The 9792-nt window shown below is 40.2% G+C and overlaps 1 pseudogene; it reads right to left on the reverse strand.

The window, feature by feature from the left end:
• Window positions 1-6130: 6130 nt before the first annotated feature.
• LOC138153727 (galectin-3 pseudogene) lies at window positions 6131-6783 on the reverse strand (annotated as a pseudogene).
• Window positions 6784-9792: the final 3009 nt, after the last annotated feature.

Genomic DNA, 9792 nt, shown 5'->3' on the forward strand with positions numbered 1-9792 from the left:
GTGTGTGTGTGTGTGTGTGTGTGTGTGTGTGTGTGTGTGTGTGTGTGTGTGTGTGTGCTGGGGGATACAGGGCATGAAGGAAATAGGAAAAGGGACCCCTTTTTGAAGAAGAATATAAGCTCCTTGAACACAGTTTCTGGTTCTGTGATCTTAACATATTAAAGTATATGACTATGCTATTGTTAGATGTAAAAAGGGTGTCCCCAAAGTCTTAGCACAGTGTTTAGCTTTAAAGTTTTAAAGAGTTAAAACTTTTTAAAGCTTTAATAATTTAACACTGTGCTAAGACTTTTGGGATATCCTCTATATGCCTTATCACAGTGCCTTGCACATAATTAGTACTTAATGAATATTTGTTGAATTCATGTTCTACCTGTGGGTATTGACTCAACTCAAAGATTTGTGATGGATAGAAGCTTGAGGGCAATTAATCTCTCTCTATTCTGCTCCTTTCCTTTTTTCTCAGTCTTGCTGCTCATTCAACACTGCCTTTTTGGGGTCATTTTTTTTGCCTTCATTTTCTTTAGTAGGTTATAAACTCTCCAGTGGCAGGGGCCTAATCTTAATCTTCTTTCTCTACAAAAGCATCACAAGGGGGACTAAGCTTAATCCTAGAACCTCAAAATCCATGGGGGATCCAGAGGAACCTAAGATGTAACAAAGGTGTAGGGCAATGGGAACTTGGTTTGGAGTCTATATGCTTGGGTTTTTTAAAAAAATTATTTAGTATTTTATTTTTCTCCAGCTACATGTAAAACAATTTTTAACATTTGTTTTTAAAAGTTTGATTTTCAAATTCTCTCCCTTTCTCCCTCCACCCCATTGAGAAAGTAAGCAATTCAATATAGGTTCTACATGTGTAGTCATGTAGAACATTTCCATATTAGTCATGTTGTGAAAGAACACCTAGACCAAACAAAACAAAAAAAAAACCCTCAAGGTAAAAAAAAAGTATGCTTCAGGACAGCCAGATGACACAGTGAATAGAGTCCTGGAGTCAGGAGGACCTGAGTTCAAATCCGGCCTCAGACACTTAACACATAATAGCCGTGTGACCTTGGGCAAGTCACTTAACCCCAATTGTCCTCCAAAAAGCAAAAAAAAAAAAAAAAAGGTATGCTTCACTCTGTATTAGACACCATCAAATCTTCCTCTGGGAATGGATTGCATTCTTAATCATAGGTTCTTCAGAATTGTCTTGTATAATTGTATTGCTGAGAATAGCTAAATCATTCACATGTGATCATCTTACAATACTGCTTTTACTTTGTAGCTAGTACATTTCACTTCGCATCAGCTCATATAAGTCTTTCCAGGTTTTTCTAAGAGCATTCTGCTCATCATTTTTTATAGCACAATAATCACTTACCACAATTTGTTCAGCCATTCCCCAATTGATGGTCATCCCCTTAATTACCAATTCTTTGCCACCATAAAAGAGCTGCTATGAATATTTTTGTACATATAGGTCCTTTTCCTGTTTTTTTAATCAATTTTTGGACCTTGTAGGGGGTATTGCTAGGTCAAAGAGTATTATGAATGGTTTTAGAGCCTTTTGGGCATAGTTCCAAAGTGTTCTACAAATGGTTGAATCAGTTCACAACTCCACCAACATTAATGGATTAATGACTCATTTTTCCCCACATCCCCTCCAACATTTGTCATTTTCCTTTTCTGTCCTTTTAACCAATCTAATAGGTATGAGGTAGTACCTCTGAATTATTTTAATTTGTATTTCTCCAATCAATAGTAAGTTAGATAATTTTTTTTTCATATGGCTATAGATAGCTTTGATTGCTTCATCTGAAAACTAATTATATCTTTTGGTCATTTATCAAATGAGGAATGACTCTTACAAATTTGACTCAATTCCCTCTATATTTGAGAAAGGCTTTTATCAGAGAAACTTGCTTCAATTTTTTTCACAGTTACTATTGCTAACTGTATTCCCCTCCATCCTATTTTCTCCTTACCCCTTTTATTCTATTCTCTCCCTCCTTTCACTCTATCCCTCCTTAAAAGTGTTTTGCTTCTCACTATCCCCTCCCTGGATCTGCCCTCCCTTCTGTAGCTCCCCCTTTTCTTATCCCTTTCCTCTTTTACTTTCCTGTAGGGTAAGATAGATTTCTATTCCCAAATGAGTGTATATCGTATTCCCTCTTTGAGCCAATTCTGATGAGAGTAAGGTTCACTTACTCCCCCTCACCTCCTACCTCTTCCCCTCTACTGTAAACACTTTTTCTTGCTTCTTTTATGTGACATAATTTACCCTACTCTACCTCTCCCTTTCTTTTTCTCCCAGTGCATTCCTCTCTCACTCTTTAATTTTATTTTGTTTTTAGACATATCGCTTCATATTCAACTCACACCGGTGCCCTCTGTTATATATATATATATATATATATATATATATATATATATACTCCTTCTAACTGTCCTAATAATGAGAAAGTTCTTATAAGTTACAAGTATCTTCCCATATAGGAATGTAGACAGTTTAACTTTATTGAATCCCTTGGGATTTCCCTTTCCTGTTAATCTTTTTATGCTTCTCTTGAGTCTTGCATTTGAAAATAAAATTTTCTATTCAGCTCTGGTCTTTTTATCAAGAATGTTTGAAAGTCCCCTATTTCATTGGATGTTCATTTTCCCCACTGCAGGATTATACTCAGTTTTGTTGGTTGTAATCCTAGCTCCTTTGCTCTCTGGAATATCATGTTACAAGCCCTCCAGTCCTCATACATAGAAGCTACTAAATCTTGTGTTATCCGGTCTGTGGCTCCATGATTCTTGAATTGTTTCTTTCTGGCTGCTTGCAATATTTTCTTCTTGACCTGGGAGCTCTGGAACTTGAATATAATATAACTGGGAGTTTTCATTTTGGGATCTCTTTCAGGAGGTGATAGGTGGGGTATTTCAATTTTTATTTTACCCTCTGATTCTACAATATCAGGGCAGTTTTCCTTGATAGTTTCTTGAAAGATGATGTCTAGGCTCTTTTTGATTTTGGCTTTAAGGTAGACCAATAATTTTAAAATTCTCTCTCCTGGATCTATTTTCCAGGTCAGTTGTTTTTCCAATGAGATATTTCACTTTGTCTTCTTTTTTCATTCTTTTGGATTTGTTTCTTGATTTCTCATAAAATCATTAACTTCCACTTGCTCCATTATAATTTTTAAGGAATTATTTTCTTCAGTGAGCTTTTTCCTTTTCCATTTGGCCAGTTCTTCTTTTTAAGGCATTCTTCTCATTGGCTTTTTGTACCTCTTTTATCATTTGGACTACTCTTTTTTTTTTCCAAGGGGAAAGGCAGGGCAATTGGGGTTAAGTGACTTGCCCAATGTTACACAGCTAGTAAGTGTTAAGTGTCTGAGGCCGGATTTGAACTCAGGTCCTCCTGACTCCAGGGCTGGTACTATATTCGCTGCACCATTTAGCTGCCTCCCTGGCCTACTCTTTTTTTAAGGTGTTGTTTTCTTCAGTATATTTTGTATCTTCTTTAACAAGTGGACTCTTTTTTTCATGATTTTTCTTGTATCACTCTCATTTCTTTTCCTCTACCTCTCTTACTTTCTTTTCTTTCTTTGTTTCTTTTTGCACTGAATATGGTGACTTTATTGATGGTACACAATACAGGACTCTAGGCTTCTTCCCCCTACTACAAGGGTGCTTTGGAACAAGGATGTGAATGGGACATGGGATCCCTAGTATAAGAACACAGGTTAGGAATGTGGGCTCCCCAGTGGAGGATCTCTTCTTTTTAGCTGGGGATGAAGATCCATGGCTTTCCACTTTACTCCTGGGAGTCCATGTAGACCATGAGATCTACTACATGGTTGCTATAACCATACTCATTGTCATACCAGGAAATGAGCTTGACAAAATGGTCATTGAGGGCAATACCAGTTCCAGCATCAAAGGTAGAAGAGTAAGTGTTGCTGTTGAAGTCACAGGATACAACCTGGTCCTCTGTGTAGCCCAAGATGCCCTTCAAGGGTCCCTCTGATGCTTGCTTCACCTTTATTGATATCATCATATTTGGCAGGTTTCTCCAGGTGGCAGGTCAGATCTATAACAGATACATTGGGAGTAGGAACATGGAAGGCCATGCCTGTGAGCTTCCCATTCAGCTCAGGTATAACCTTGCCTATAGCCTTAGCAGAACCAGTGGAAGCAGGGATGATGTTTTGGGCATTACCATGCCCATCACACCACAGCTTACCAGAGGGGCCATCTACTGTCTTCTGGGTAGCAGCAATGGCATGGACTGTAGTCATGAGTACTTCCACAATGCCAAAGTTGTCATGAATTACCTTGGCCAAGGGGGCCAAGCAGTTGGTATTGCAAGAAGCATTACTGACAATCTTAAGGGAATTATCATATTTCTCATGGTTCACTCCCATAACAAACACTGGGGCATCAGCAGAAGGGGCAGAGATGATGACTCTCTTGGCTCCACCCTTCAAGTGAACCCCAGCCTTTTCCATGGTGGTAAAGACTCCAGTGGACTCTACAACATACTTGGCTCCATACATCTCCCCATTCAATATTGGTGGGATCCTGTTCCTGGAAGATGATAATGGCTTTTCCATTGATCACCAGCTTCCCATTCTCAGCCTTGATAGTGCCCTTTAATTTGCCATGAGTGGAATCATATTGAAACATATAAACCATGTAGTTGAGGTCAACAAAGGGGTCATTAATGGCCACAATGTCTACTCCACCTGAGGTGAATGCAGCCCTGGTCACCAGGCACCCAATATGGCCAAATCTGTTGACTCTGACCTTCACCATCTTGTTTTAGGGATGCGACTTAAGCAGCAGAACCTGGCACCAAGCTTGGGAGAAAAGCCAAAAGCCTTCTTACTTTATTTTCAAAATCCTTTTTGAGCTCTTCCATGGCTTGAGACTAATTCGTATTTTTCTTGGAGACTTTGGGGGGCTTTACTCTTGTTTTCTTCTTCTGACTGTGTGTTTTGATATTCCTTGTCACCACAGTAACTTTCTATGGTCAGGATTTTTTCTGTTGTTTGCTCATCTTCCAGGTTATGACTTGACTTTTAATTCTTTGTTAAAATAGGGCTCTGCTTCTAGAGTGGAGGATGCACTGTCCCAAGCTTTAGGGGTTTTGCATAGTTGTTTTCAGAGAAACTTCTAGGGACCTATAAGTTTTTAGTTCTTCAAAGTGGTATGATCTAAGGAGAGGTGCATTTACTACTCTCCTGGCCTGTGCTCTGTTCTGTGAATGGCCACAAGCACTCTTTTCTGCCCTGGAACTATGACAAGGGTCCCTGCTCTACTGCAGCTGCATGCTCTGGGGTGCCAGTGCTCTTCCTTGTCCTGGGACTGCCCCCCTCCCCCGCCCCAGGACTGTGACCCTGATTCGAGTATGAGCAAAGCAACAGAGTCCTGCCTCAGTGCTAGCAAAAAGACCCCCGCAATCTCCTTCTGATCAGTTGTTCAAACCCCTTATTGACTATGGGTTGAAAATTCTGGAAGTAGGTACTGTTGCTGCTGATTCAGTGGCGAAAAAGGCCTGCTTCCGGTTTGCTGTGACTGTGGGTGTACCAGTGTGACCTGTGCTGGACTGTGCTTCATTCTCACCCACGTGTGCAGAACTTTCCTGCTAATCTTCTAACTTGTCTTTGGTGTCTGTGGGCTGAGAAGTCCATAAACCACCACAGCTGCTGCTGATTCAGTCTTCCCTGAGGTCTGCTCCTGGTTTGCTGGGGCCCAGTCTGCACTGACCCAACCTACTCTGGACTCTGCTCCTTTCTCATACTAGTGCGATAGACCTTTCCTGATGACCTTCTAAGTTGTCTTTGGTTGGAAAATTGTTTCACCCTATCCTTTTATGTGTTCTTCTGTTCCAGGAATTGTTTTATGGCATTATTTAAAGGTGTTTGGGGGATAGCTCAGTCAAGTTGCTGCCTTTTCTAGACCATCTTGGCTTCCCCCGCTATTTGCTTGAGTTTAAAACTTGTTTTGACCACTTCCAATGTTTGTGAACTTAGGCAAATCACTTAATCCTTGATGGCATCAGTTTCCTTTCTGTAGAAAAAAATGAGGGACTTTGATTAATTGACCCCTAAGGTTCCTTGAAGCTCTCAATGTATGACCCTTTAATTGATTTAATTTTTTTTTTTACTTAGTGAAAGAACATTTATTAAATTTTGTGTGACTATGACAAAGAAAGTAAATGGAGTATGAATACCTTTAAGATTACTCCCATAAGGAGCAGGAAGCACTTGAGTATATGTTTTACAGGAAAATTCCTTTAAAAATATTTCTGATCCTTTAAATTTATATCATAGTATTTAAGGTACTGGTAAGGTTAATATCACCAGAAATGCTCAGCTTGTTGATCTCATTGAAATTTTTCATTCGATGATTGTACTGCAACAAATGGGCATCATTGACAGCAAACTTGAAATGACCAATCTCAATGAGAATTTGAATTTTGAATGGTTTACCAGCTTCAAATGGGAACACAAGGTGTCTTTCCTCCTTTCCTCAGGAATCGTTGAATTTTGAATTACAAACAATTACTCATCTGTTGTCCTCATTGAAGCGGGGATTGAAGTGGAAGGCCACATCATTCCCTTTCTTGAAATCTATGGTAATTTTGTTTGCATTGGGTTTTGTTGTGCCCATAATGGTTATCAGCATGTGAGGCATAATTCCTCCTGGCAAGGGAAGATCATAAGGCACTACCAGTGGGACTGCCACAGCAGGTGTTGGTCCACTAGGGGTATTCATGGGCCCTGAAGGTGGATAAGCTCCAGGTTAAGGCCATCCAAAAGAGGAATGAGTGGCTCAACTAATGATGAAGGATGTTCACTCTTTTGAGGTGTTACAGGGGGAGTTCTCAGACAAGTACAGGCTGGACTCTGGCCCAAAGGGGATTTCTGAGGTCCCTTCCAATTCAGAGATTCTGAACTTCAGCCAGTATTTATTGAGGGCCTATTACGGGCAAGACACTGTGTTTACAATTATAAAAGTGATCAAGAAAGACAAGATTTAATCCTTGACCTCATAGAGTTTATCATTTATTTAGTAAGGGGTTATGAGACATATTTGTAGATTAAACAATAAAAGCAAGCTTTTTTTTTTTTTGAGGGGGGAAGGCAGGGCAATTGAAGTTAAGTGACTTACCCAAGGACACACAAGTGTCTGAGGTGGAATTTGAACTCAGGTCCTCCTGACTTCAGGGTCGGTGCTCTATTCACTGTGACACCTATCTGCCCCAAGCAAGCTTTTTATGCAGCACTTTAAAGTTTCCAAAGCACTTTACAGATGTCACTAATTTTATCCTCAAATCAGCCCTGTGAGGTAGGTGCTATTATTATATCCATTTTACACCTGAGGAAACTGAGGTTAAGTGACTTGCCCAGGTCACACAGCTAGTCAGTGTCTGAGGCAGCATTTGAACTCAGGACTTTCTGAAACCAAGTCCAATACTTTTTCTACTGTACCACTCAGGTAACTCTAATGCATTGCTAGCAGAGCTGTGAATTAGGATAACTATTCTGAAAAGCAATTTGAAATTGCGTAAATAAAGTGGCTCAAAAAATCGTGCCCTTTGATTCAAAGAATACACTGCTAGGCATATATTCTAAGACAGTCATTAATCAAAAGAAAGACATATACCAGTATATTGATAGTATCACTTTTTGTGATTGTAGTGTCACATGTTATATTTATATATCATAATTATATAATATAATATATATTGTGATTATAGTATCACTTTTTGTCCATTGATTGGGGAATTGTACATGAAGGTAATATAATGTTATTAATATTACTGTGTTGTAAGAAAAGAGAAATATGACTAATCCAGAGAAAATGGCCAATACAAAAGTTCCATAAAAAGTTATGATGCCATGGCAACTTGGGGAGAGGAGAAATTCCTTCTACCGAGGATCATGAGGGAAGGCTTCATGGGGGAGGAAGTGTATTTTAAGTTGAGCCTTGCAGATAGAAAGGTAGAAATTAGACAGGTGGAGTTTGTGGGGTAGGGAGTATAGTCTGGGAAGAGGGAATAACATGAGTCTTAAAGGTACAGAGAAGGAAAACTTTCAGGAATATTTGGTCAACTATGAGTAACCCAGTTTCATTGCAGTATGTGTGAAAGGGAGTTGTTCTTACTCATTCATGTCTGCCTCTCTGTGACCCCATTTGGTGTTTTCTTGGCAAAGAGGCTGGAGTGGTTTGTCATTTCCTTCTCCAGTGGATTAAGGCAAATAGAGATGAAATAACTTGCCCAAGGTCACACTGTTAGTAAGCATCAGAGGCTGGATTTGAACTCAGGTCTTCCTGACTCCAGCCCTAGTGCTCTCTCCACTGTGCCACCTAGTTGACTCCAAGGCAAACAGAGGTCAACTGACTTACCAAGGGTCACACAGCTAGTGAGTATCTGAGACCTGATTTGAACTCAGCTCCTACTAACTCTAGGCCCAATGCTCTATCCATTGGGCCATCTAGCTTCTTCTAGTGAAAAGGAATAGTGATAATTAAAGCTGGAAACTTTGTACTAAGAACAGGCTTTTGAAGAAAGAAAAGGAGAATTCAGATTTGGACTCATTGAGCTTGAGGTGCCAGAAGGACATTCAGGTGGAGATATTCAGAAAAGAGATGAAAATATGGGTCTGGTGACTTAGATTTAGGAGTCATATACCTAAAGGTGACCCTTGAAAGTAATGGGAGTGGATGAAATACTTAAAGGTGAAAATCTAGAGGGAGAAGAAAAGGCCACAAGGACAAAGTCTTGGGGTAAGGATGGGGTGGGGGGGAGAGGCTACATTTGGGGCACAGACAGGGAGAAGAGGAATCAGTGAAGAAAACAGAGAAGGACCAGTCAAAGAGGTAAGAGGAAATTCAAGAGAGTGTAGCAGCCTGGAATCCAGAAGTGGAATCTAAAAAAGCCAGGGGTTGCCAACAAATGTCAAATTCTGTAGAGGCCAAGGAGGATGAAGACTGAGAAAAGGAATCTGGGGCATTGAGGATGCAGGATATTGAGCACAGGCCTGAATGAGCAGGTGTGACTTGCAAGTATTCCATAGCATGCAATTTAATGCTCCTCCACCCTCAGAGACACTCAGAGATACAGAATCTGAGAATTGGAAGAATCCTCAGAAATCATCTACTTCATCTGTCACCGAAAGCATGCATCTCATGCAATCGGGGTTATGTGACTTGCCTAGTAAGTATCATGTGTCTGAGGTTCGATTTGAACTCAGGTCCTCTCAACTCCACTCTGCCTCCCAGTCTCCCCCTCATCTTCAATTCTTGACAATTAGTCTCTACTTACAATAGAATCAGAGTTAGAGTTAGAGGAGATCTTAATAGTTATCTAGTCCAACCCCTTTATTTTACAGTTAAAGAAACTGAGACCTTGCAAGGTTAAGTAACTTGTCTAAGGTCAAACAGTGTCAAAATCAAGTTTTGAATTCATGTCCATTGATTGCAAACCCAGTGCATTCTCTCCTGAACCATGGTGCCTCTTTAACGGTGCCTCCAATGATGGGGAACTCACTACTTCCTAGGACAAACAATTCCTTCCTTCCTTCCTTCCTTCCTTCCTTCCTTCCTTCCTTCCTTCCTTCCTTCCTTCCTTCCTTCCTTCCTTCCTTCCTTCCTTCCTTCCTTCCTTCCTTCCTTCTTTCCTTCCTTCCTAGCTCAAATTGTCATGAGATTTTTTCCTTATGTTGAATTGAAATCTGCCTCCCTCCCCTAACCCCCCTCCCACCCTATGATTTTTATACATTATTTCTACTTTCTTGGGCCATA

Source organism: Petaurus breviceps, unplaced genomic scaffold (assembly GCF_028583685.1).
Source record: "Petaurus breviceps papuanus isolate PSGF00001 unplaced genomic scaffold, PetGlider_PUasm1.0 91023, whole genome shotgun sequence".
Classification (NCBI taxonomy): Eukaryota; Metazoa; Chordata; class Mammalia; order Diprotodontia; family Petauridae; genus Petaurus; species Petaurus breviceps.